The sequence below is a fragment of the Odocoileus virginianus genome, chromosome 21 (genome assembly GCF_023699985.2).
Source record: "Odocoileus virginianus isolate 20LAN1187 ecotype Illinois chromosome 21, Ovbor_1.2, whole genome shotgun sequence".
In the NCBI taxonomy this organism is placed as follows: domain Eukaryota; kingdom Metazoa; phylum Chordata; class Mammalia; order Artiodactyla; family Cervidae; genus Odocoileus; species Odocoileus virginianus.
The window spans coordinates 28,650,928-28,678,250 of NC_069694.1; the positions used below are offsets into that span (position 1 = coordinate 28,650,928).

Genomic DNA, 27,323 nt, shown 5'->3' on the forward strand with positions numbered 1-27,323 from the left:
TTAAGTCACAATGAGACAACTAGAAAGTACTTTTATATCCATTCACTCATTCAATAAATTGAGTAACTTTTGATGCTGGATATTCAGATATATATAAGATACATTCATCTTTTCTGAGGAGCTCACAGTTCCTGTAAATCATTAATTTCAATACAACATAAATGTTGGAAAAGAAACAAAGCAAATGTACTATGAAAGCACAGATGTCTCATTATTTCATTTGGTTACAGAGTTGAGGAGCTGCAGTTTTGTAAGATTTATTTAATACAATCCAGAGGATGTAGACATTGATTTATGGTAGATATTCCTACTTTGCACTACTGATGTTTTGGACCGGATAACCCTTTGTGGGGAGGGACAGAGGAATGACGGTCCTGTGCCTGTACCCTAGCAGCACCTCCACCTCCTTTTGGTGGTAATAAAAAATGTCTCCAGACCTTGCCAAATGTCTCCTGGGAGGCAAAACTGTCCCCAGTTGAGAACCACTGATCTAGGAGACAAATGTATCCACTTGGATAGAAAGCAGCATCTTCAGAATGAATACCATGAGTGGATGTGACAGCCTTTGAATTTACTCCAGGTACATATGAATTAATGATAGAATTTTCTGCTCTCAAGTCAAACATAGTGTTCTTCATATTCTACCTGTCAGAATGCAAATTTTTTTTTGAGAATGCAAATTAGTACAACTTTTTTTGGCACTATGTATCAAAGATACAAGGTCAAATACACTTTGACTCAACAATTTCACCTTAGGTAATTGTGAGTAAAATACATGTACTAATTGATATATGTACAAGGTTTTTCACTGCAAGAAATAGCAAAAGATTAGATACAATCTAAATATCCATTAGTAGGGAGCAGGTTAGTTACAAAATTTATGGCACGTCCATATAAGTTCAACTAGGTGAAAGTTTCTCAGTTGTGTCTGACTCTTTGTGACCCCATGGACTATATAGTCCATGGAATTCTCTAGGCCAGAATCCTGGAGTGGGTAGCCTTTCCCTTCTCCAGGGAATGTTCCCAATCCAGGGATGGTTCCCAACCCAGGGATTGAACCAAGGTCTCCTGCATTGCAGGAGGATTCTTTACTAGCTGAGCCACAAGGGAAGCCCAAGAATACTAGAGTGGGTAGCCTATCCCTTCTCCAGAGGATCTTCCAACCCAGGAATTGAACAGGGGTCTCCTGAGTTTCAGGCAGATTCTTTGCTATATAAGCAGTCAGATTTAATAATGAGGAAACTTTTATATATTGATATGGAATAGTCCAAAACATATTGTTAGGTAAAACAACAAGTAAGACAAAAACATGATGATAGTTAAAAAAAAAAATCCCTAAGATACAGAGCAGTATGTTTCCAATGCTATTAACTATATTAGAAAGGGAAAAATGAGTATCTTTTGCTTGTATATACATAAAATATCTCTGCAAGGATAAGTAAGAAATTGTTTCAGGGGAGGGGAACTGGGTGTCTGGGGGAATAGGATGGGTAGAAGACTTCATTCATATTCTTTGGTACTTTTTAAATTTTAAGTTATATGAATGTACACATGTTAAAAAATAATTAAAAATTCAAAAGCTCGTGCTCCCCTCCTAGGCAAAACTGAGAAAATCTGCATCCTGAATCTTTTCTAACAGTGTTGATGGATTTGTGCTGATCTATCCTTTCACACTCTTTCCATCTGATCTTTGTTCTGTAAGGAGATCAGTCTGGAATGCAACCAGTTAAAAAGAAACCATAATTTCCTTATCCATCTTGGTTATCTACAAGCTCCAAGCTAGGCGATATAATTATTTTTCAAAGTCAACAGCTGAGAAATGCTTTTTAAAGCGATGTCTGTTGGGCCACAAAATAAAGTTTACTTAAGTTTCTTTTCCCAGACTCTCTGACTCCTGTTTATCAGTTGATTTCCTTTTTTTCCCTCCCTCCTTTCCTATTCCTGGTAGCTTGGGCAGTTGGTCCTCAAGTCATATATACTTCAAACAATAAATCCAAGAATGGCCTAAAGCCAGACTCTGAGAAACTGGGTCAAAACATCAATGAGAATGATTAAAAAAAATTATTTTGTTTATATTTTGAGAACTGACAAAATACTAAGATATAAAGTGTAGAAAACATATTTTAATTGCCAGTTATCAAATCCACCTCTTCTGTCTCTACCAGGCTTAACTGAATTTATCATGTCTCACAACAGTGCAATACCATACTATTTGGTCTCATTTAGCCAGTTCTGAAAACCTACCCTCCACTTGATGCTTGTGTTATCTTCCTAAAACAAACATACACTATGTCACTTCTCTGTGCAAAACAATTTTAATGGTTCTCCATTACCTATAAAATAAGATACATGCTCCTTAGCACAGTTTAAAAAATGTCCTTCACTATCTGATCCAGTTGTCTTTTCATAGTGACATCCTCTCTCATCATCTGTCAGTCCTTGTATGTTGCTTACTATTCTTTCAACAAGCTTCAAAGAGGGTTATTATCTTTATTTTACAGATGAGAAAACTGGCTCAGAGAAATCCAGCTCACCAAAGCTGCAAATTCAGTAAGTGGCATAGTTGGAATTCAAATCCTGGTGAGTCTGAACCCACACTCTACTGCCTCCACAAGCACAAAATCAGAGGCAAAAATGAATTCATGATGTATGCATATTAAAGACAGCAAGAGGGATAAATATGCAAAGCTTTTTGGAATGATAATGTCTCCTTAGGACCTTTTCTGATTACATCAACCCAAACCAGTTATCCCATCTCTCATCTCCTGTAGTTAACTGTTCATTGTTGTACCAGTGGCACTTTTTACCTCATCCTTTGTTCTCCAGGCAGAGGGCACAACTAATACAAAGGTGGGAACGTACGGGTAAGGGTGAAGAGCTCAGCGTGGCAGCTGGAGCTGAGGAGGAGGGCAGGGGAGTGAAGTCAGGTGAAGGGACAGCACAGGGCTTCTACACGTCTTTGCTCAGGTATCGTCTTCCCAATGAGGTCCTCCAGACCAGCCTATTATTAAATCGCCAATCTCTGTCTCTGTTACTTCTGAAGTCCTACTAAGCTTATGTATAATTCTACTTCTGGGAAGTGAGCCTCAAGAAGTAAACAAAACAACATGCAAGTGTTGGTGAACAGTGACATTCATTGGAGGGTTATACAGCAGAAGCTCTCTGAATAACCTCCATCCAGCTAAAGAGCTTTCCATTCTCAATGTAGGCTTTACTGGTAAGAATCATGACTCATGGAACCTTCACAGAAGGTAGGGTAGCCCCTCTCTGGTGGTCCTGCCTAATTCTATTTCTATCACTTACGTTGTATTAAAACCAAGGGTCAGTGGCTCTTCCTAAACTTGCTCATGTCAATTGCTTGTGTTCTCACCACCACATCATTTGACTACCGCATTGCATAAAAAAGGATAAAATTTGATGACGAAAGTGTTTTTGCTTCTTGGAAACCAAGGTGAATGCTTTGGTAAGACTTGACAAAGGTAGGTCACTAAAAATAAAGGAGTGATCAAATTAGGAATGGGTAAGATGGCTATAAAAGAGGAAAATAACAACATTTAATATTGTTATTCTTAATTAGAAATTCTTTGCTTTACTCTAATAAAACTGAAGTAGAAAAATATCAAAGAGTCCATTATGAGTTTATATAAGAAAAAGGATACAAAACTCCAACTAGTGGTTTAATCTGCCTGTATCAAAAGGCTAGTAAATGATGAAAATTTAAATGTTTTATGTTGGAAGGAAAATCATAGGAATGTACATATCATTTAATAATTTCTTATTTTCTCTAGTTTTGATCAATTATATCAGTAAGTTGTGATGCTATAGGCTCTAAGAAATTTATATCTAATATAATATGTAGAGAAAACACATATGCAGAAAAAATATTAGAAGGAAATATAGAAAATATTAGTGTGTCGATATATGGTAGTTTTATGGGTGATTTTAAAAATTTTATTCTTTTGTACTTTTAAAACCCTGTAGTCTTATTTCCACTGTGTAAAACTTAGTAAAAAATGTAAAGAAGAATAAGAATGAAGAAATATTATTACTGCCAAATCAAACTCCAGAACCCTGAGGTTTCCTATTTTATAACCCAGGTTAAAACTCTGGGTTCCCCATTGCTAAGAGTATCAGTAAGAAGGATGTTTTTCTCTAACATGGCACTTTCAGATCTTATTTTCTCTCGATTCACTTTGGATTTTTCAGATATTACACCAGCTCTTTACTTTGTCTAACTAAATCAGTTCTGCCCTCTAGTCCTAAGTATACAATGAGACTCCACTGGATACCTGAGAAGAAATCTGGGGTTAAACCTGCCTCATTGAGGTAGTTGCTGCCTTAGAAGGTTTATAATCACCCTGATGTTTCTGGTTCAACAGCATTAACATGCCTTTTCTAGGAGTTACTTATCACTGCTCCTCATCAGCCCTTGGCATTCTTTCCTTTCTGGGCTCCAGTCAGTCTCTGGCTTCTGGTTTAAGCCATTGAAAAGGCACAGTCATTTCTCTCTCTTACTGCTTGTTTTAAGACATATTATGTCCTCTTTTTGTTTGTTAATATCTTTAAGTTCTACATGAATTTGAGTCTGCCCTTGAATGATAAGAGAAGATTTCAACTGTAGTGGGGAGGAATTCAGAAGAATCCACAAAAAAAAGACACAGACATGGGGAAAATATACTAGTTGTTCAAGGAAGAGTAGGTTATCCTGAAAATTCAAATATAGTGTACTCATATGCAGGAGTATCACTAAAAATGTTTACCAGTTAGTACACGCCTGTATGTGCCCGACTTATCAGATGCAAGGCTATGTATAAAACAACCAATACTGGTATGTAGTTACATAAAAATGGCTATGGGGAGCCAAAAGCTGATATCATAGATCAGGTGAGACTGGAAAGCCTTTATTGGCTTTGTTAACAAATTTGGGTTTCTTCAGTGGGCAGTAGGAAGCTACTAGAGCTTTTCCGACAGGCCAGTGAGACAATTAGAAAGTTTACAAATGAAGTGGATTTCAAATTACACTGACTGGTAGAAAAGAATCCAGTGAGGGAGATCAGTTACAAGGCTACTACCACCAAAAAGGTAGTGGGAGTCCATCAATGTTGTTAATATAAAGAATATAAAGAGAAAAGAGATACGAAAACTATGGCAGAGGTGCCTTGTGGGAGGGAAGCAAGGCTGGGGAGGAATCAAAGATGATTCCAAGATTTCAAATCAGAACGACTGGAGGATGTTGGGAAGGTTGACAAGATGATTAAAGAATAGGGAACCACATGTACACATAGCTATATTTAAAATGGATAACCAACAGGAACCTACTGTATAATACAGGGAACTCCACTCAATATTATGTAACAACCTAAATGAGAAAAGAATTTGAAAAAGAATAGATACATGTATATGTATAACTGAGTCACTTTGCTGTACATCTGAAACTATGACAGCATTGTTAATCAACTACATTCTAGTATAAAATAAAAAGTTTAAAAAAAATAAAGAAGCTCTAACCTGAAAAAAAAAAAAAAACAACAACTTAACATGGACCAAAGCTGGACTGGAAGACTTTTAATGGGTGTCTGTGTGAAAGTTGGCAAATGGCATGAATGGGGTTACTCTTCTTAGCTGCTCTTCCACTGCTGTCTCTGTCTGTGCCTCTTAACTCCAAATAAACATATAACCTAATAAAAACAGGGCACTTAATATGCAGCTTCTCTTTCCAATTACATTGGTCCTGTGTATTCCTTTTTATATAGAAATTATGGAGCCACTACTAAGGTACCTAAGTGATGAATGATGGGAATAGCAGGCCTACAACCAGTGCTGTGCTGGATCTCCATAATCAGTAACATCATGTAGCTTGAAACTGGCTATGGTGGGAGTATTTACAGAATACTGTAATACTGGCAACACAGAAACTGCCAAACTATAAACGGAGGGCTGTTTTTCTCCTAGAGAGCCAGTTATTAAATATTTATACCTCTCTTGAGAAATTGGCTATGAAAGCAAGAAAAATAATGAAATTTTATATATGCTCTTGAATGACTGTAAGGCAACATTTAAGAATATCAGTTGGAAGGAGAAAAGGGGGAAGCATATAGTTTTGAGGTATGCTTGATATACCTGCTATCAAGGTTCAGGCAAGGTGGGATGGCAGAATTTATTCCCACTTAGAAGGAATTTCTAAATATTTCTAAGTTAGCTATTGTTTCCTTGAAGGGAAAACTTCTTTTGGTTTTTAAGACAATATTTAATACTCTAGCATAAATATATTTTTTAAAGATGACCACTGTAGGCAATTCCTGCTTCTTATCCTTCCTGTAGCAGTGATCCTGCTGAATTTCCTCTACAAGTCTGGTGAATTATTCAACTGTGCAATAATGACTTTTCTTTAGTAGGCTAGCATGCTTAATATGTGTTAGTCACTCAGTTGTGTCTGATTCTTTGTGACCCCGTGGACTATAGCCTGCCGGGCTCCTCTGTCCATAGAATTCTCCAGGCAAGAATGGGTAGCCATTTCCTTCTCCAGGGGATCTTCCTGACCCAGGGATCGAACCTGAGTCTCCTGCATTACAGGCAGATTCTTACTGTCTGAGCTACCAGGGAAGCCCAATATGTAAAACAGTTATTTTAAAAGATAGCAATTCATCTCAAAGTTATATTACTAAACTTCTCTTTTAGGGCACCTTTCTGGGACTAGGTCTGTGTTAAAACATCTACCCCAACCCTCTACAACCCCATCTGCCTGGTCTTTCTCCTCCCTCCTACAAAAAGCTAATGTAGTTTGTATTCACTCATTTCATAATGAATTATTTCTAAGGCTTAATCCCTCAACTGTGAAATTTATTACAGAAATTCTTAACCAGAGTGGGCAGGATACAATAGGTTATTATGCCTAAATGACATTTTGGTTGGATTAAGGTTAAGATCCCCATTATTTAGAACCATATTCTCCCATACAGGACAAAATTACAGTTCTTCAAGCCTCCTCAAGTATTAGAAAAAACTATAGATTGAGTGACAGAGATTCCCATGTAATTTTCAAGACAATGATAGCTAGGCTGTGCTGTGCTTAGTCACTCAGCCATGTTCGACTCTTTGTGACCCCATGGACTGTAGCCCACCAGGCTCCTCTGTCCATGGGATTCTCCAGGCAAGAATACTAGAGTGGGTTGCCATGCCCTCCCCCAGGGGATCTTCCCAACCCAGGAATCGAACCCAGGTCACCTGCAGGTGGATTCTTTACCATCTGAGTCACCAGGGAAGCCCAAGAATACTGGAGTGGGTAGCCTGTCCCTTCTCCAGGGGATCTTCCTGACCTAGGAATTGAACTGGGGTCTCCTACATTGCAGGTGGATTCTTTACCAGCTGAGCTACCTGGGGAGCTCCAAGAAAATGATTAGGCGTTATCAGAAAATCCAATCTCTTTTTCTGTGGTTTAATACACAACTGATGCTCAAAAATATTTGTGGAGTGACAGCATATTTTTCTGTAGCAGTAGAGTTCTCATTTCACTAAGCTTTAAATCAAATATTTAAGGAACTAAGGCAATACATGTCCCTTTCATTTAAAATTCTATTGTATAACTGTCAGGTTAATTTAACTAACTAAGAGAAATATCACTAACCTCAGATATGCAGATGACACCACCCTTATGGCAGAAAGTGAAGAGAACCTAAAAAGCCTCTTGATGAAAGTGAAAGAGGAGAGTGAAAAATTTGGCTTAAAGCTCAACATTCAGAAAACTAAGATCATGGCATCTGGTCCCATCACTTCAAGGGAAATAGATGGGGAAACAGTGGAAGCAATGTCAGACTTTATTTTTTTGGGCTCCAGAATCACTGCAGATGGTGACTGCAGCCATGAAATTAAAAGATGCTTACTCCTTGGAAGGAAAGTTATGACCAACCTAGATAGCATATTAAAAAGCAGAGACATTACTTTGTCAACAAAGGTTCGTCTAGTCAAGGCCATGGTTTTTCCAGTGGTCATGTATGGATATGAGAGTTGGACTGTGAAGAGAGCTGAACACCAAAGAATTGATGCTTTTGAACTGTGGTGTTGGAGAAGACTCTTGAGAGTCCCTTGGACTGCAAGGAGATCCAACCAGTCCATCCTAAAGGAGATCAGTCCTGGGTGTTCATTGGAAGGACTGATGCTGAAGCTGAAACTCCAATACTTTGGCCACTTCATGCGAAGAGTTGACTCATTGGAAAAGACCCTGATGCTGGGAGGGATTGGGGGCAGGAGGAGAAGGGGACGACAGAGGATGAGATGACTGGATGGCATCACTGACTTGATGGACATGAGTTTGAGTAAACTCTGAGAGTTGGTGATGGACAGGGAGGCCTGGCGTGCTGCGATTAATGGGGTTGCAAAGAGTCGGACACGACTGAGCAACTGAACTGAACTGAACTGAATAGCATGTAAAGCTTGAGTATTTATTCTTAGCTTGAATATTGTTACTTCTGTGGGGGGAAAATATTACAAGACCTATTGATTAATTACTATTTTAAAATTATTAAAGCAGAATACATAGTGACATGAAAAAGTATAAAGGAAGTGAGGAAAGGGATGTGGTAAATTGATGGACAAACGGAGTGGGGAAAAAAGATAAAAGGTTTCACTTTATCTGCTGGTCTTAGTACAGTTTCTCAGGGGTGAAGAAGGTGGCTTCATATTGATAACCTCTGGGGCCTATATCAAATCCGGTGACTAAGTCGGTCTCCCTGCAATCTGCTCTGATGCTGAGAAAACAAAGTTCAGTTAACTAGAATCAAATTAGCTTATCAAAGTTGCCAGACAAATGTAGACCTCACTGTGTTTGGAAATACAAATGTTCATCTATTTGTTACTCTTTCAAACATATTTTTTCTTACATATACTGCATCATATTTGGCATTTTTACCTTTGGCATCTCTCCTATAAATCTCATGCTTAGAGATACACATAGAAGAAACAATACCTCATCACACATATTGCTAAAGGCCAAATGATGGCAGAAAACAAGGTGTAGAATGATGCAGAAGTTGGAATGTGGCACAGCAGAGAAGGATTAGAGTGCATGGGAAAAGTGGCAATTGAGGGAGAAGGCAAACATCTCAGAGGCTGCCATGCTCAAGGACAGCTACAGTGGCAAGTCTGTGAATCAGGAGGATTTGACAATACAAATTTAGCATGTCACACTAAGGAAAGATGAGTATTGTTTGGAAGCATGTACACTCCATCATATAGGTTAGCAATGTGTTATGATATGGAAATGTATTTATTGAGCATGTACTATTTGCAGGTGTTCTCGTGTCCTAAAGACTTCATAAGCTTTATCTCATTTAAAACCCACAATAACCCTTTTTGTTGTTATTTAGTGGCTAAGTTATGTCTGACTGTTTGTGACCCCATGGACTGTAGCCTGTCAGGCTCCTCTGTCCATGGGATTCTCCAGGCAAGAGTACTGGAGTGGTTTGCCATTTCCTACTCCAGGGGATCTTTCCCATCCAGAGATTATTAAACCCCTGACTCTTGAGTCTCCTGCATTGGCAGATGGATTATTTACCACCGCGCCACCTGGGAAGCAAGGCGATGGACAGGTGGTTAAAACAATAGTCTGGACTAACTGTGAGAAGGGGAGTGCAAAGAGGAAGGACATGGATGTGATATATCTTTTCAAGGAAGAATTACCAAGACTTGATTCTAACTGGTTAGAGAGAATAATGGCAAAACTGGAAACTGGGCCTATGTGTTGGTGAGAAGGCTATAAAAATTAGGTTTTTAATATAAGACTAGAGGGAGTGGATAGAGAGGGGAAGGCAATAGAGTCACAAAATGGAACTGGTGATGCTGAGTACCGAGACAAGTCACACTGTACCACACCACACAGGACTCTGCTAATCCCATAAGGAATTTCCGTTTTACGATTGGTCATATCACTATGGCAGTCATGATTATCTTAGCACTTACTATTTTATGATTTATAAAAATAACATTTTCTTTTCATATTTTCAATCATTCTTTGGCCATTCAATTCAAACTTTCATTTCCACTGATTTCCTGATGGCGTGTTTCTAATTGTTTGAAAACAACTGCAATTAATGGGATTTTTGCTTCAATGGAATAGTTAGGCTATCACAAATTTTTCTGTCAATATATTAGCTATACTAGTGGATTTTGAGCTTTTTTTTGACACAATATTTCTTTAAAAAATTACCCCACAATCCAGTACACACATTTTTATCCAATTGTTTAGCCCGCTAAAATAAAACAGTACTAAAACAATACTTCTGATATTTCAAATAAATGATATTCCATCCCATTTAAAAATGCTGACTAGATGCAGACTCACATACAGATTGGGTAAACGAGAAGAGCATACTGTATAGCACAGGAACTATATTCAATATCCTATAATAAACCATAATGGAAAAGAATATGAAAAAGAAATATATGTATGTACATACATACATATATATACACATATGTATATACATATATATCCTTATATTGTCATGTTGTTCAGTTGCTAAGTCCTGTCCAACTCTGCAACTCCATGAATTGCAGCACACCAGGCTTCTCTGTCCATCACTATCTCCTGGAGTTTCCTCAAACTCATGTCCATTGAGTCGGTGATGCCATCCAACCATCTTATCCTCTGTTGCCCCCTTCTCCTCTTGCCCTCAACTTTTTCCAGCATCAGGGTCTTTTCCAATGAGTCAACTCCTTGCATCAGGTGGCCAAAGTATTGGCGCTTCAGCTTCACATCAGTCTTTCCAATGAGTATTCAGGGTTGATCTCCTTTAGGGTGGACTGGTTTGATCTCCTTGCAGTCCAAGGCACTCTCAAGAGTCTTCTCCAACACCACAGTTTGAAAGTGCAATTCTTTGGTGCTCAGCCTTCTTTATGGTACAGCTCTCACATCCATACATGACTACTGAAAAAACCATAGCTTTTATTATATGGACCTTTGTTGGCAAAGTGATGTCTCTGCTTTTTATTTTTTTCATTTTCAAATGCATCACTTTAGTTTCCTTGGAAGGCAGTCATACATTACACACCTTAAGCATGTGACAGTCACATGGTTTCTTCAATAAGCCCTAGACTTCCACAGCTCTCCTGGGGCCTGCGGCCTGAGCAGTCCTGAGGAGTCAAATGTTAAAGCTTTCTCCACAGCCACATGTCCCTTTGATGTTTGGGTTATTGAACACAAACTCACTGGATAGTCCATTTCTGTTCCTAACAGTGTTAGCTGTGCTTTCTTCTCGATGAACACTCTGACTCCATCTTGAATAACTTCTTCCTCAGAGTCTCCTTTTGTCTTTGTATATTCTAAAGTGTAGGAAAGGCCATTACAGCCCCTGGTTCGGACACCAACTTTCACACCAACAGGTTCTGGCTTATCTTTAAGACATTGTTTTATCTTATTTACCACTGAAGGTGTCAGGGTGAGGGCGGCCCGGGTGGGCTGCAGCTTCCTCCTGCTCACAGCCCGGACAGTGGCCTGGACTAACGAAGCCGACATCCTCGCCGTCCTGCCGCCCCGGTGTCTAGGGCTGGAGGTCGGCCATCTCAACTTTTCTCTCCTGTCTCTGCTTTTTAAAACACTGTCTAGGTTTGACATAGCTATTCTTCCAAGGGGCAAGCCTCTTTTAATTTTGTGGCTGTAGTCACCATCTGCATTGATTTTGGAGCCCAAGAAAATGAAATTTGACACTCTTTCCACATTTTTCCCATCTATTTTCCATGAAGTGATAGGACTGGATGCCATGATCTTAGTTTTTTGAATGTTGAATTTTAAGCCTATATATAAATAATATTTTATATTATATATATAAAACTAAATCATATACCAAAACCATAATGTTATAAAGCAACTATGTGTCAATAAAATAAATTTTTAAAAACTGTTGACTAAAATCCATCAAATTTATATTTACAGTGACCCAAAGATTGAAAAACAGACAGCTTAACTGAGAGCTTCAAATAAGAGGTAACCATGTGGTCAGCTTGGGCCTCTGGTGCCCACACAGAATCTAACATGTAAAGCTTCAGAAATGTTGCAGATAGGAAAGAGGGAAGGAATCACATCATTTGGGTAGATCCTCCATTTTTCTTAAAAAAGATTTGGTAAATTCATTGCATGACTATCTCAGTGTATGCCATCTGCAAACTTAGTAAATTTGTCCCCAAGTTCCAGACAATCCCAACTGTAGCATTAATCTAACAGCCACAACAAATTGGAGTTTAAAATTGTCTGAAGTTCATGGACAGGCAATAGGAGCGACAGATGTAGCCAGAGGAGCTTCAGTTGCTATGGCAAGCACTGTGTCATGTTGACTTCTATATTTTCGAGGATGGGGCCAGGCGACCTCTGTGTGTGTGTGTGTGTGTGTGTGTGTGTGTGTGCATGCTCCATGTGTACAATCATACACGGGTATGGGGGTGATGAAAGCAACTTTAGAGTAAAGCAGTGCCTTTGTCTGAGACGAGAACTCAAATAGAAGACAGGTTTGGCACTGTGACTAAAAAATAGAACAAATGCTGGATCTCTAATTTTAAAGCTTTACCAAGGATGTCTACATTTTATTATTCAAGATAGTCTAATCAATAATAAAACAGCAGCATCCTGCCTAGAGCCAGCAGCCACTCAATGCTAGACTGAGTCAGCACACACATTCTTTGATCCTGGTTGTATTTGAGTAATTTTGGTACCAGTAGGAAAAAAGGGATGAAATCAAAGATAAAAGACAATAGGATAGCTTTCTTCTTCCTTCTTGAGAACAGATTTGGATTCCCCGACAGTTGGACTAGATCTGGATTCCCCGACAGTTGGACTAGATCTGCTCTGGCAGTCCTGTGCCCCTGCTGACATGATAACTGTGTCCATCCTTGGAGGAGGAGCAGAAAGCAGCCCTCCTTCCCTCCTCACTCATTTCCTGCCAGCCCTGCAAAGAGCTCTAGGAAAAGTAATTGTGCAACCCCTTCCTTGACTGTTTATTTCTTCCTTAATGAAATAGACCTTTGTTTATCTCCTTGTCCATGACAACAGGATTAACAAACTGTAATGGTGTCACCGTAATGCAATCTGGGTCCTAATCAGACTAGTTAATATTTGCCAACACATTTCATAAAAAAAAAAGAGAAAATCCAAACCCCAGCCTGCTTAACTGATCTTAACAGTGGGTCAGTTTCATGTGGAGCTCTCAGTTTCATAATGTCTACAATTAACCTAGACCAGGCAGACTTAATTTTAAAGGAAGTTTCTCTGAGCCTTACCTGTCTCAAGGGGCTTGAATTCCAGGAAATTCTTGCTTAAAAACAGAATTACCTGTCTCAGAGCTCAGAGCTATTTTGTCCCTCTGCCATATAGTAAATAATACAGAATATTTTTGATACTAACAATGAATTTAGTAACCATTCTCTCATATTTATTGATCACCTACTATATACTAGGTATAATCATGTATAATTATACTTTATACAATTCTTACTCATATTTATTCTATCATCTATGCACTGATCTTTTAAAAATTGATTTAAAACATTTTAGTGAGGTGTAATTGACTTACAACATTTTATTAGATTCAGGTATATGACATAGTGATTCAATTATTTTTATAGCTTATACACCATACAAAGTTACTGTGATATTACTGACTATATCCCCTGTGCTGTACATTAAATCCCCATGACTTTTTTATTTTAGAAGTGGTAGTTTGTACCTCTTAATTCCCTCACCTGTTTTGCCCATCCTCTGACCCCCTTAGCCTCAGGGAGCAACCACCAGTTTGTTCTATTTGTCTGTTTCTGTTTTCTTATATTTGTTTAATCTTTTAGATTTCACATATAAATTAAAATATACACTGATATTTAGGTTCCTTTCAGAATATTTATTTTAATTAAATTGTTATAGTTTTGCTGATATTCTAATTCACATTTTAATGTAACCTGTCTTAATTAGAGACTCATTTCATTAATTACTGTTGCACTTACACTTCTGTTACTGCTTAGAATTTGGATTTTCCTTTTCCTTATTATTTATACATGAAGAAAGACTAGCTGAAAACGTTACCCTCAGTAGGTAGTTTCTTTTAAAAAATTTTATGCAATAGAAATAGATCTATTGATATACTATCCTTTTTATAAAAATATGTAAAAATGGAATGATGGGCTATAGTGAACAATGAGGAAAAGGATAGAAGTGGGGTAGAAGGAAAAAGAGAAATAAATTACTTGATTAACTAACAATACAGAGTCCTTTAAAGACCAATGCTCATAAACTGAGTTAAGAGCTAAGATTAAGTCAACCATCACTAATAACTGGAACTAAATTTTAGAATATATAATATTTAAAGAAGAAAATTTTTTAATCTTCAGAAATACTATTAAATTTTTTAAAGTTCAGATTTTTTAAAGAGCTGTTTAAGGTTTACAACAAATTGATAAGAATATATAGAGATTTTTTTTATATATGCCACGCATGCATAATGTCCCCCACCATCAACATTCCCCACCAGAGTGGAGTGGCATGTTTGTTATAATCAATGAACCTACAGGGACACATCATCCAATGTCTATAGTTTACATTAGGGATCAGTCTTGGTGTTGCATATTCTGTGGGTTTGTACAAATGTATATCGACGTGTTTCTGTCACAAGGGGAACCACACAGAGTAGTTTCAGTGTTCTGTTTCACTCTGTGCTCCATCTATTCACTTCTCCCTTTCCTGCCCTTCTTTTTCAGTATATGTGCTGCAGAAGCAAGCACCCTCCCTGTCCTTCTAACCCCTGGAAGACACTCATTTTTTTATTATCTCCATAGTTTTTGCCTTTTCTAGAATGTCATATAGTTGGAATTTTACAGTATGTAGATTTTTCAGATTGGCTTCTTTCATTTAGCAATATGTATTTTAAGGTTCTTCCATGTATTTTCATTTCTTCTTAGCACTGAATAATATTCCATTGTCCAGATAAACCATTACATTCACCTACTGAAAGATGTGTTGGTTGCTTCCGAGTATGGGTAATTATGAACAAAGCTGCTATAAGCATCCATGTAGAGGTTTTTGTGTAGCTATGAGTTTTCAGCTAATTTGAGTAAATACCAAAGAGTGCAACTGCTAGATTGTATGTTAGGAGTGGGTTTAACTTTGTAAGAAATTGCCAAACCATCTTCCAAAATGGTTGTACCTTTTTGCATTCCCCCATCAATGAATGAGAGTTCTTATTCCACATCCTCACCAGCATTTGGTGTTATTTTGCTTTTTTGGATTTTAGTCATTCTAAATGATGTGTAATGGTATCTGGTTATTGTTTTAATTTGCATTTCTCTAATGAAGTATGATGTGGAGCAGCTTCTCATGCACTTATCTGCTCTCTGTACATCTTCTCTGGTGAAGTGTCTGTTAAAGATTTTTGGCCCATTTTAAAATCAGATTGTTTGTTTCCTCATTGAATGTTAAGAGTTCTTTGTATATTTTGAGTTAACAGTCGTTTTTCAGATATGTCTTTTTAAAATATTTCCTCCCAGTCTATAGTTGGTCTTCTCATTCTCTTGGCGTCTTCTTTCCTAGAGCATAAGTTTTTAATTTAAATGAAGTTCAGTTTATCAATTCTTTCTTTCATGGATTGTGCCTTTAGTGTCGTATCTAAAAGGTCATCACCATACTGAAGGTCATCTGAGTTTTCTCCTCTGTGATTTTCTAGGAGTTTAATAGTTTCACATTTTGCATTTAGGTCTATGATCCACCATTTTGAATTAGTTTTTGTGAAGGGTGCAAAGGCTGTATCTGGACTAAATTTTGCTTATGTTTGCTCTTTTATTGATGAACAGTTGAATATATTTATATGGGCCAAAATCTGAACTGATGACATTTCATTACTCCATTGATTGATTTGTCTGTTCTTTCACCAAGATCAGACTGCCTTGATTATTGTACTTTTATAGTAAGCCATGAAGTTGGTAGCATCAGTCCTTCAATTTTTTTCTTCTTTAATATTGTGTTGGCTATTCTAGGTATTTTGCCTCTCCACATAAACTTTAGAATCAGTTAGTCAAGATCACAAAATAACTTGCTGAGATTTCAATTGGTGTTGCATTAAATTTATAAATCAAGTTGGGAAGAACTGGCATTTTGCCAGTTTTGAATCTTCCTATCCTTGAACATGGAAATATCTCTTCATTTGACTTCATTCACCAGAGTCTTATAGCTTTCCTCATAGAGTTTCTACATATTTTGTTAAATTTATACTCAAGTATTTCATTTGGGGGAGGCTAATATAAATGGTAGTTAGTTTCTTTTGATAAACTAGACATAGCTCTTATGTTTCTCTACAGAAATAACAAGTAATGTGCTATACATGAGAAGTATATCTTCCCCTCACTCGCCCCAAAGCCTCTTAAAGTGAAAGAGAAGAAACATACATGTACTAGAAAATAAGGTGAATTCTTCGTAATTTGTAAAGAATGGGGAAAGACCAGTCACAGATTATTATTGTTGTTGTTGTTGTTGTCAGGTGAACTGTCATTGTTTCCTAGTCTCTTCTCTGCTATCCCTACGATACGAAGTCAAAGCTGGTGGATCATTTCTCCCACCTTCATTTGTACGGTGGTTATGTTGGCTGGGTGATGCCCTGCCTGCCAAGAATCCAGGAGCAGGAGTTGTGCTCCTGCAGCTTCGGTTTGAACATATACTTAATATTCCCATAATGGGTAGAGGGAAGATATACTCATAAAATGATAGCCTATAAGAATACATGTCAAAAGTAAGGCTGGATATGATAATATAAGACCAGATACTATAAAACTCCTACAGAAAACAGGCAGAAGATTTTTTGACATAAACTGCAGCAATAATTTTTTTTTGGATTCATCTATCACTAGTGGAGGTGATGGAATTCCAGTTGAGCTATTTCAAACCCTGAAAGATCGATGCTGTGAAAGTGGTGCACTCAATATGTCAGCAAATCTGGAAAACTCAGCAGTGGCCATAGGACTGGAAAAGGTCAGTTTTCATTCCAATCCCAAAGAAAGGCAATGAAAAGAATGCTCAAACTACTGCACAGTTGCCCTCATCTCACACGCTAGTAGATTAATGCTCAAACTTCTCCAAGCCAGGCTTCAACAATATGTGAAACATGAACTTCCAGATGTTCAAGCTGGATTTAGAAAAGGCAGAGGAACCAGAGATCAAATTGCAACATCTGCTGGGTCATGGAAAAGGCAAGAGAGTTTCAGAAAAACATCTATTTCTGCTTTGTTGACTATGCCAAAGCCTTTGACTGTCTGGATCACAATAAACTGTGGAAAATTCTGAAGGACATTGAGAATACCAGACCACCTGACCTGCCTCTTGAGAAACCTGTATGCAGAACACTAAGCAACAGTTAGAACTGGACATGGAACTACAACAGACTGACTGGTTCCAAATAGGAAAAGGAGTATGTCAAGGCTGTATATTGTCACCCTGCTTATTTAACTTATATGCAGAGTACATCATGATAAATGCTGGGCTGGAAGAAGCACAAGCTGGAATCAAGATTGCCGGGAGAAATATCAATAACCTCAGATATGCAGATGACACCACACTTATGGCAGAAAGTGAAGAAGAACTAAAGAGCCTCTTGATGAAAGTGAAAGAGGAGAGTGAAAAAGTTGGCTTAAAGCTCAACATTCAGAAAACTAAGATCATGGCATCTGGTCCCATCACTTCATGGGAAATAGATGGGGAAAGAGTGGAAACAGTGGCTAACTTTATTTTTTTGGGCTCAAAAAATCACTGCAGATGGTGATTGCAGCCATGAAATTAAAAGGTGCTTACTCATTGGAAGGAAAGTTATGTCCTACCTAGACAGCATATTAAAAAGCAGAGACATTACTTTGTGAACAAAGGTCTGTCTAGTCAAGGCTATGGTTTTTCCAGTGGTCATGTATGGATGTGAGAGTTGGACTATAAAGAAAGCTGAGTGCCGAAGAATTGATGCCTTTGAACTGTGGTGTTGGAGAAGACTCTTGAGAGTCCCGTGGACTGCAAGGAGATCCAACCAGTTCATCCTAAAGGAGATCAGTCCTGGGTGTTCATTGGAAGGACTGATGTTGAAGCTGAGACTCCAATACTTTGGCCACCTGATGCAAAGAGCTGACTCATTTGAAAAGACCCTGATGCTGGGAAAGATTGAAGGCAGGAGGAGAAGGGGACGACATAGGATGAGATGGTTGGATGGCATCACCTACTAGATGGACGTGGGTTTGGGTAGACTCCGGCAGTTGGTGATGGACAGGGAGGCCTGGTGTGCTGTGGTTCATGGGGTCGCAAAGAGTCGGACACGACTGAGCGACTGAACTGAACTGAAGCTTGAGTAATAGAAATAAAAGCAAAAATAAACAAATACGACCTAATCAAATGTAAAAGCTTTTGCATGGCAAAGGAAACCATAAACAAAACAGGACAACCTACAGAATGTGAAAAAATATTTGCAATTGATGTGATTGACAAGGGATTCATTTCCAAAACATACAAGCAACTCATATAGCTCCATATAAAAAAAACAAACAACCCAATAAAACAATGGCCAGATTTCAACAGACATTTCTCCAAAGAAGACACACAATGTCAAACAGTCACATGAAAAGGTTCTCAACATTGCTGATTATTAGAGCAACACAAATCAAAATTCCATGAGGTATCACTTCACACCACTCAGAACGGCCATCATCAAAATATCTACAAATAATAACTGCGGGAGAGGGTGTGAAGAAAAGGGAACCATCCTACACTGTTGGTGGGAATGTAAATTGGTGCTGCTACTATGCAGGACAGTCTGGAGCTTCCTTAAAAAGCTAAAAATAGAGTTGCCATATAATCCAGGAATCCCACTCCTGGGCATGTATCCAAAAAAAAAAAAAAAAACTAATTCAAAAAGATACATGTACTCAAGTGTTCACAGCAGCACTATTTACAATAGTCAAGACATAGAAGCAGCCTGTGTTATCAACAGAAAAATGGACAAAGATGTGGTGTATATACATATACAGTGATGTGATATATATATATGTATCACACTGTTGTTGTTTTTTCCCCCTCAAGAAAAACCCAAACAAACCTTCTGGCCAATTTGCAATATGTGCCAAAGTGCAATATATGCCACTTTAACAATATGGAGGGACCTAGAGACCTATGACCACTTATCATACTAAGTGCAATAAATCAGACAGAGAAAGACAAATATCATATGATATCACTTATATGTGAAATTTAAAAAGATGATACAAATAAACTTATTTACAGAATAGAAATAGACTCACAGGCAAAGAAAACAAACTTACAGTAATCAAAGAGAAAAGGGGGGCAGGGAGGGATAAATTAGGTGTTTGGGATTGACAGATACACACTGTTATATGGAAAGTAGATGAAGAAGAAGGATACTGTATCACACAGGGAAATATATTCCATATCATGTAATAATCTATAATGGAAAGAAATCTAAAAAAGAATACACACACATATATATATATGTATAACTGAATCATTTTTTAAAAAAGAAAAAAATGTATGTGTCAAATATGCTTATTTGGGGGCTTCCCTGGTAGCTTAGCTGGTGAAGAATACACTTGCAATGCCGGAGCTGCTGCTGCTGCTAAGTCGCTTCAGTCGCGTCTGACGCGTCTGACTCTGTGTGATCCCATAGACGGCAGCCCACCAGGCTCCTCTGTCCCTGGGATACTCCAGGCAAGAATACTGGAGTGGGTTGCCCTTTCCTTCTCCAATACATGAAAGTGAAAGTGAAGTCGCTCAGTCGTGTCTGACTCTTCGCGACCCCATGGATTGTAGCCTACCAGGCTCCTCCGTCCATGGGATTTTCCAGGCAGGCGTACTGGAGTCGGTTGCCATTTCCTTCTCCAGCAATGCAGGAGACCGGGTTCAATTCCTGGGTTGGGAAGATCCCCTGGAGAAGGGAGAGGCTACTCACTCCAGTCTTCTGGGGCTTCCCTGGTGGCTCAGATGGTGAAGAATCCACCTGCAATGCTGGAGACCTGAGCTGGATCCCTGGGTTGGGAAGATCCCCTGGAGAAGGACATGACATCCCCCTCCAGGGACTGAGAAGCCTGGCGGGCTCTTGTCCACGAGGTCGCAGAGAGTTGGACATGACTGAGTGATTAAGTGTGCACACACATGTGCTTGTTTGGGCAGACCTGAACATAACACTGGGAACTGGGAAACATCAGACCTGAACATAACACTGGGAACTGGGAAACATAACACTTTTTTAATATCTTTTTTTCTTTTCAACAGTTCATTCTGATTCATAAGCTTCTCACACATTTTGGGAAGGGCCTCCAGCCCAAATGAAGATTTTTTCTTCCAGAACCTTTAAAGTTGGGGAGTGTTTTGACCTCAGAAGTGTCCATTCTCCATCACAGTGGCTTTTGAGATCACAGCTGAATTCTCAAAATGTTTTAGGATTTTTAGATTTCAGCCCAAATGGTAAAGAAAGTGGCCACTGTTCCCTCTTTTTGTGGGCTAACCTCTCAGGAGAAGTGGCATTCTGCCACAATTCTGCCCTTGTGAGGTCTATGTCTAGGTGGGAGGCAAGATGATCCCAGGGAAAGGCATGAGAGACCTGCAAAAGCAGAACATCTGCCCCTAAGAGACAGTCTGCAGTCTACACAATGTGCATTCCAGGAGAGAGGCGAGGAACCCCAGGGAACACAGGCTAAACTCTTCTGCTTCTGAACCACTGTGCTTTCTTGTGCAGTTATTGTTCTATGTGGCTGCCTGCCCATCACTGCTCTACCTGTCAGATCTTCAACTTGGCTTTTCCCCTTTTATCATAGGACCTTGGAGAGTGAGTCCACAATTGTGACCTTCCGATTACTTGTCTGCAGTAATCAGACAAGAAAAAATTGTCATGTTTGTCTGCCAGGCCATCTGCTGGGCCTTAGTCATTCCAAACTCCTTTTTTCCATCCTCTATCCTTGGGTTCTGAGGTTCCTGGATATATAATATTTTCTTGTCACTAGTTGCTCATGATTTGACTCATAAGCCCAGCCTTCATCCCTGCATTCTACCCAGCCTCATACTGTCATCACTGGTGACCCTGATACATGTGAATCCAAAACACTTTCTGGCTTCATCTTAGTTGACCTCTTAGCCAGGTTCAACACATGAATGTTTCTTCTTTGAAATGTGTGTCTCTTTTAGCCTCTATGACCCATAGTTTATTTGGTTTTCTTCTATATTTTGGTCCAGACCGCCTTGGGTAGCTTTTTCTCCTTAGTTCTAACTGCCAGAGTGTGTTAGATTTACTCCTTGGCTTTTTTCACTATCCCCTATTTTCCTTTAAAGGAGATCTTAATCCCATCGCTTTTCAGCCTCCTTATCTTTGCTGCAATATTGCTGTTTAACAAACTACCCTAGAATTCCATGTCGGATAGCCGTGAGCATTTTCTGCCTGAGGAAATTGAGATTCAGGGAGAAATACTACCTTCTTATAGGGAACATAAGTGACATAAGCCTCCAAATCTGATGCTCTGGTCACTGCATTTTCTACTATATTATGAACTTAGAAAGGAACTATCATATCCATCTCATTTCTATCAATAGACAATGTGGAGTTATCACATTTCAAAATAATTTTTAAAAATTCACCCATATTTGTTCTGTAAAATTCTGTACAAATATACCATTAATGTCTCTTGCTAACCTTCTTTATGTGATACTTAAATGAGAATGTTCATCTCTCTCTAAACCACTGTAGTGGTCAATCCCTATGAAAGTATTAATTACATGAGATATTCAAGTTTAGTATAATATCAGTATAATGTTACTCATTCGGAATGAAGGGGGTATCCATAAAGATTCCTTGGTGGCACATAGAAACAGATGATCCTGACTAGCTTACAGAGAAGGGGAATTTATCAGAAAAGTAATAACAAACACCTAGAGCACCTCCTTTGAGTAGATACCATTCTAAGCATTAAAATCATAAATTCCTAGAGAACCCTGTATATAGGCATCATCACTGGTCTCACAGATGTGGAAACCAAGGCACAGAGAAGTTAAATGGTAACTTGCTCCAAATCACGCAGTTAGAGTGTGGCCAGTCTGGATTTGAACCCAAGCCATGGGTTCCCAGAGTTTGGCACTACAGCCTACTAAAGGACACAGTCGTAGAATGGAAGAGAAGGCTACAGAAGCAGGGCAGAAGAGGGAAGAAACCAGGGTATGGTAAAGAACTGTCACAGGGATAAGTTATTTCTAATCACCCCCACTGCCATCCCCCAAACCCCTGTCTGCATCAATTAAATGCTCCAGATGCAAAGCCCAAGGAGAGAGGCATAATTGACCTTGCCTGGGGGAGAATAGGTCCCCTCATGTGATCGTTCTAAGGTTTGGGAAAGGTAGCCAGCAAAACATGCCCATTTCATGGAGAATGAAAAATTTTTATTCATATAACATGATGACCACATAGCAGCTCTGTGAGAGATCCACAACTGCCTTAAGAACATGTCCTCATAAACTTCTTTATATGGGAGAGGTGTCCCTACTCGTTTCCCACCTTCCACCTCTACCCCAAGGCCACTCTATAGACCTCAAATTCTCCCACTTGAATTGAATCACAGCATGTTTAAATCTCCATCAGGGGAAAACTCTTCCCTAACCCCATGGAGCTACTGATTCCACTAGAGCTCTGATTCCTCACAATGCACCATCTTGAAATGACAGTCCATGATCCCTACATACCTCCTTTCCTGTACAGTCACTTCCAGATCACCATGGACTTTTTTCTTCCTTTGTCATTCCACTGACACTGCTCTTGCTAAAACCAACAATGATTGTATTTTGCCAAAACAAACACTTTTCTCTCCTTATCTTTGTAGACTTCTCAGCAGCATTGACAGTCTGAACACGGTGTCCTTCTGGAAGCTCCCTTATCTGCGATATGTTCTCCTTGGGTTTTCCTCTCTTTTCTGTAGAAGTCTCCTTCACAATGCATTCTTTGGCATTTTTTTTTTCTTAGTTAATTTCCTAAATGTTGGCATTTCCCAGAACTTCTGCTCATCTTGCTTTTTACTTTCAACTTGAGGGGCACTATTACTTATATGTTCATGAATCTCAAATCTCAAGCCAGAATTGTCAGTCAATCTCCAAAACAGCAGCTCCACTTAGAAGTATTATTGGTACCTCTAGTAGGTCCAAATGCTAACACACCTTGATCTCTAATCATGTTCCTTCTTCTCAACTAGCTGAGTGAATGTCACCTCCTTTTCCTCACATACAGCCAGAAACTTCAAAGCCACTCTTGTCTCTCTGTTCTCCCTCACACCCAACTAGCCACCATGTCTTAGAACTCTTTCTTTTTAAATATCTCCTCTATCGACCACTTTGTCTCTAGTCTCCCTATTGCTGATGTGATGTAGGCACTTATCACTTCTTGCCAGAATTATTTCAAGGACTTCCTATATAATCTCTCTATCTCCAATCTGTACCTTCTTCTATTCTCTGCACTGCTGCCAGAAAGATTTTTCTAAAATGCAAATATAATCATGTAACTTCCAGAATTAAAATCCTTCTGTGACACCCACACATTCCATGAGGAAATTCAAATTCCTAAGCTTGGCACACAAAACTCTTTGTGATGAAGCTCCTGTGGCCTCTAAGCCTCATAACTTGTTAGGATCTCCAGAACCTTTTAATCCAACCAGAGACAAGCATCCATGCTGCTTCCTGTTTCTTGAACGCCCTCTGTACTGTCAATACTGTCGCTAAAATTCAGGTCCACCCATAACCTGTGAATGTGAGCTTAACCCACAGCTAGCGTCTTTGTAGATATAATCAAGTTAGGACCAGGTCATATGGGGTTAGGTTAAGTCCTAAATCCAGTATGACTGGTTCATTAAGAAGAGGGGAAAACGGACATAGACACAAATACCGGGGAGAAGCTCCTGTGAAGAGACAGGAGCAGAGCCTGGAGTGATGTTTACAATCCGAGCGCTGTGGGCAACCACCAGAAGCTAGGAGACGGACATGGAACAGATTCTTGGAGCCCCGAGAAGAAACCAACTCCGCTGACACCTTGGTCTCAGATTCTAGCCTGCAGAACAGTGACAGAACAAATCTCTGTTGTTTCAAGCCACCCAGTTTGTGGCATTTTGCTATGACAGATCTAGGAAACTAATACACTCTTCCTAACTCTTTATTCCCTTGTGAACCTCAGTTCAGCTCAGCACCTCCTCCTCTGGGAACCTTTTTAGGCCTCTCCCACCCCCTGGTTTAGATACCCCCCCTCTGTTCTTATTGCACTGGTGCAGGTGCATAGCCGCTTTATAAGGTATTGCTTTGCTGTCAAACATTGCTTTTTGTTCCTTTGTTTTTATTTGTTAAGCAGTAAGGTCTAAGAGGGTAAAGAGAGTGACTACCTGGCAGCCCTGGTATCCTCCCTGGCACTGGCAAGAAAAAAAAAAAGCGTGCAGTTAACACTGGTAAAAGTTTAACATGCCTCAAAAGGAGTGTGCTTTTATTTCCTTCAAATAGAAAGTTATAAATCATCAAGTAGAGTGGACATAGGTTAATGGGAAAATAAGATCTCACATTAGACCAATAATGTGCAATGTATTGCCAACAAAATCACTTTAATATAAAGGAAGAGCTGTTTCTATTATTGAAGTTAGTTTTATTCACTAGTTATGACAAGAATCATGTCCATGCCATCTCAACTCATGAATTGTTTGCATTTTTATTCACTGCTTTGACTAGCAGTTTTTAACAAAAATAAATATTCTATATCCTTTTTAAACAATAAAATAAATGGAATCCAGGAAAGTTTCATCATGCCCTGTCAGCCTGACCATGAGCAGTTGTGTTCTCTCGCTTCAGCAGTGCACATCCTTTATTGGGATAAACCCACGGTTTAGAAGAATTCATTAAGAAAGGATCAATCCAAAATGTGTAGGTGCTAGCCTGAGAAAACGCTAGCCTGAGTACTTACTTTGCAGATGTGTTGGTGCTTTTCATTAAAAATGACCTCTTCGTGGCCTGAAGTGGCTTAGTGGGCTATTTCCACTTGATTATCATGGGGATTATGAATTTATGTCAGAAATCTCACAAATCTGTGGAAATTCACCTAATAAAGTTATAATGAGCTGGACTTGTTTGCTTTTAAGAATACGTTAATATGATAATTTGTCATACATGCAATTATATTACTATCAGATGGTAATGGAGGCCATTTTTTTCTAAAAGTGATAAGAACATCACCCACATCTGCTCAAGCCTAAGAAGACCACATGTTATTAAGATTAACAAAGCTTGCCAAGGGCCTTAGCATGTAGCTTTGTAAAACCTCTTACTTAACTGAAGGCTATAAGATGAGATGAAAGCAGGGCCTTTAGAGTAATTATTTTTGTATCCACTCAACTCTTACACAGTTAAATAAAGGGCCTGAAGTACCAAACATGAAACATATTACTTTTTTTAGCTATTTCAAAATTTTTTAACATACACTGGTGCTGGGCCTGTGGTAGGTACTAGAGAGACACAGAAATGAGCAAAACTTCATTCCGGCCTATAGGGGTTCACATCTGCTGGGGACAGAGGCAATTTAAGTGCCAGAGATTTCAGCAGGGACACAAGAGGAAAAGGACTCATTCCAATCTGTGCAATCAGTGGAAATAGCCTCACAGATCATGGTACACACAAAGTGGACTTCGAGAACAGCTCCAAGTTTAATTAGGAGTAAGGGGGAAGGAGAAATGGTAAGGCATTAGGCACGAAAAGTGGAAATAATGTTATTTATATATATTTATATATGTGACATTTAAACATGTACATTAACTCATTAATTCATTCATCAAACATTATCTAGCTTTTGCTACATCCCAGGCACTGACAGTATCATGATAAATATACCAGTTCTCACCTTCAGGAAGTTCCTCCCTAGGGGGGAAGGAAGAAACAAAAATGGATGCTTGGAATATAATATAATGAGCTTCATGAAAGAATGAGATACAGGGCATTAGGAAATCACACTGTTGGTGAAACTGAGTGAGGGCCCACCTAGGGAATCTGAGTGTAAGTGACAGCAAAGCTGCCTTGAAAGTCAAGCAGGAATCCTCAACAGCATATTAACAAACCGAATCCAACAATATACAAAAGAGATCATACATCGTGATTAAGCTGGACTTGTGCCAGAGACACAAGGATGGTTCAGTATGTGGAAATCAATCAATGTGACACACCATATTAATAAAGGGGAGGATAAAAATCACACAAGCATCTTGATAGACACAGAAAAGGCATCTGACAGAATTCACGATAAAGTGAATATAGAGGGAACATATGTCAACATGACCACACCAGTCAGACTGGCTAGTATTGAAAAGACTACAAATAATAAACACTGGTGAGGGTGTAGAGAAAAGGGAACTTGTGTACACTGTGGGTGGGAATATAAATTGGTGCAGCCACTATGGAAACTGGTATGCAGTTTCCTCAAAAAGCTAAAAATAGAACTACCATATGATCCTGCAGTTTCACTTTGGGTATATCCAGAAAAAGAAAAAAAACACTAATTAGAAAAGATACATCCACCTCAATGTTCAGAGCACACTATTTACAATAGGTAAGATATGGAAGCAACTCAAATGTCCATCAACAGATGAATAAAGAAGATGTGGTAAACATAGATAATGGAATATTACTCATTCATAAAAAAGAATGAAATAATGTCATTTGGAGCAATATGATGGACCTAGAGAATATTATGATTAGTGAAATAAGTCAGACAGAGAAATATACAAATACTATATGATATTACTTAGATGTAGAATCTAAAAAAATGAAACAAATGTAAGTAGCAAAACAGAAAAGACTCATAGATACAGAAAGCAAACTAGTGGTTACCAGTGGGGAGAGGGGAGGGAGTACAAATTATGGGCATGAGATTAACAGATACAAACTAAGTATAAAATAGATTATATTTTAGGGAATTATACCACTGTCTTATAATAACTTATATAAGTCTAATGGAGATAATCTGTAAAAATACTGAATCACTATGCTGTATATCTGAGACTAACATAATGCTGTAAATCAACTATATCTCAATTTAAAAAAAAGAAAGTTGAGCAGGAGTTGTCAGCGAAGGGGAGAGGGCATTTCACGTGCACATTGAGGACAACTCATGGACAGATGTTAGAAGAGAGAGACAGCCTGTTGGCAGCAGTGGTCGAGGGTGGGGTGGCGTTGGAACAGGGTATATTTGAGCATTGCTGGAGCTCCAGATCAGGGCTGATAGTGCAAAGCAGCCGTCTGTCAAAAGGTGAGACTAAAGGGAGCA

General features: G+C 38.8%; 1 protein-coding gene and 1 pseudogene across 1 annotated transcript in view; both read right to left on the reverse strand.

Annotated features, from left to right (window-relative positions):
- Nucleotides 1-27,323, reverse strand: part of GPRIN3 (GPRIN family member 3) — a 77,970-nt gene that overhangs the window by 21,619 nt on the left and 29,028 nt on the right. The gene's annotated exons all lie outside the window — the stretch shown is intronic.
- On the reverse strand, nt 11,114-11,562 carry LOC139030264 (iron-sulfur cluster assembly 1 homolog, mitochondrial pseudogene; annotated as a pseudogene).